The 2,188-nt window shown below is 47.4% G+C and overlaps 1 pseudogene across 1 annotated transcript; it reads right to left on the reverse strand.

The window, feature by feature from the left end:
* Nucleotides 1-990: 990 nt before the first annotated feature.
* LOC306956584 (olfactory receptor 14A16-like) lies at nt 991-1,954 on the reverse strand (annotated as a pseudogene). The gene has a single exon. The product of its transcript is annotated as an olfactory receptor 14A16-like (transcript).
* Between the last annotated feature and the right edge of the window lie 234 nt (nt 1,955-2,188).

Consider the following 2,188-nt stretch of genomic DNA (forward strand, 5'->3'; position numbering starts at 1 on the left):
CAATGATCATTCAGTTTCAACCCCCTGCTATGTGCAGGGTCACTAAACACTAGACAAGGCTGCCCAAAGCCACATCCATCCTGGCCTTGAATGCATCCAGGGATGGGGCATCCACAACCTCCTGAGGCTAAAGGTGGATATATACTATATATATATCATAGATGCATAAATACATGTCTTCATTCTTCTTCTTCTTCTTCTTCTTCTTTTTTTTCTCTCTGTCTTAATAAATCATATTATTTCAACCCACAGATTTGGCTTTGTGGTTTTATTTCAGTTTTCTCCCCCTTCCACCAGGAAGAGGGGGACAGTGAGCAAATAACTGTGTGAGCCACCTTTCGTGTTAAACCACAATACCATCCTGAGTCCATAACAGATCACCTTGGGACTGTGAAACCCATGACTCAATGAAGAGCACCAGAAGAATTCAAGGTCTTCTCAGAGAGCAGCTCCTGAGGTATATTCCTTACAGAAGATTTGTAAGAGGCCTCCACTTCTCTGGTCCTGCTCTGAAGAGCTCTTGTTATGGTGGTGCCAGCAAGGAGACCAGCTGTGACGCAGCAGTTCATATTGCCAACTACTGACTGCAGCCCTGGAGTGCTGCTGTAGGGACAACAGCACTGACATGAGACCTTCAGGTCTGCACAAATGCAAGGACATGAGAGCAGTGTGGCAGTGTAATGAGACCAGCAATGAAAAGAGCGTGTTGTGCTGCTGACTGTGGCTGTACCTCCCCCAGATCCAGACAAGGCAGGAAGAGAGAAGAGCTAAGGAACAGTATTTTTTGCAAGGTTTTATAGTGTCATTTAATATATTTGGGTAACGTGGTTGTGTTTTTACCTGAGCTCTTGGAGTGAGAAAATGGAAAGTAGATGGGTAAGAAGAAGTGGAATAAATACCAACGTTTGTTTTTTTTTTTCAAGATTATTGTATTACGCTTACACAAACACACAAAAAAGTCATACATACATAAAATATAACGAACCATCACTAGAATGATGTGAGGATGATGTGCACTATATTGAAACTGGGATATTGCATATTGCAACAATTTGCTGAGGGCATACTTGATTTCCTTGTTCCTCATGCTGTAGATAATAGGATTCAGTGTCGGAGGAACCACTGAGTAGAGAATTGCTACCATCAGATCCAGGAATGAGGAGGAAACGGAGGAGGGCTTCAGGTATGCAAACACCACAGTGCTGAGAAACAGGGAGACAACAGCCAGGTGAGGGAGGCACATGGAGAAGGCTTTGTGCCGTCCCTGCTCAGAGGGCATCCTCAGCACGGCCCTGAAGATCTGCACATAGGACACAACAATGAATATAAAACATCCAAGTACAATCAGGGCACTAATCACACTAAGCCCAAATTCCCTGAGATAGGATTTTGAGCAGGAGAGCTTGAGGATCTGTGGAAGTTCACAGAAAAACTGGTTCAGAGCATTGCCATGGCAGAGAGGCAGAGAAAATGTGTTGGCAGTGTGCAGAAGGGAATAGAGAAGCCCAGTGCCCCAGGCAGCTGCTGCCATGGTGGCACAAGCTCTGCTGTCCATCAAGGTCCCGTAGTGCAGGGGCTTGCAGATGGCAACGTAGCGGTCATAGGACATGATGGTGAGGATGCAATACTCTGCTGAGAACAAAAACAAAAAGAAAAAGAGCTGTGCAGCACATCCTGAGTAGGAGATGTGCCTGGTGTCCCAGAGGGCATTGGCCATGGCTTTGGGGAGAGTGGTGGAGATGCAGCCCAGGTCGAGGAGGGCGAGGTTGAGGAGGAAGAAGTACATGGGGGTGTGCAGGCGGTGGTGGCAGGCTACGGCTGTGCTGATGAGGCCGTTGCCCAGGAGGGCAGCCAGGTAGATGCCCAGCAAGAGCCAGAAGTGCAGGAGCTGCAGCTGCCACGTGTCTGCCAACGCCAGGAGGAGGAACTCGCTGATGGAGCTGCTGTTGGGCATCTGCTGCCTTTGGGCACAAGAACCTGTTTAAGGAGTACAAAACTCAAAGACTGAGATTGCTGCGTGCAAAATGTTCATTCAACCCCAATGATGGGAGCTACATTTCTTGAGGTTGAGTTTGCCTTGAGGGCTTCTGCACTTTTTCTCCCCAGGAAGCAGTCTTCTCCCCATTGGGACAGGGAAATGTGGTCATGTAGGGAAAGGTTTTCTTTTCAAAATGTGTCACAGGAAGTA

The sequence above is a fragment of the Tetrao urogallus genome (assembly GCF_951394365.1).
Source record: "Tetrao urogallus genome assembly, chromosome: 32".
In the NCBI taxonomy this organism is placed as follows: domain Eukaryota; kingdom Metazoa; phylum Chordata; class Aves; order Galliformes; family Phasianidae; genus Tetrao; species Tetrao urogallus.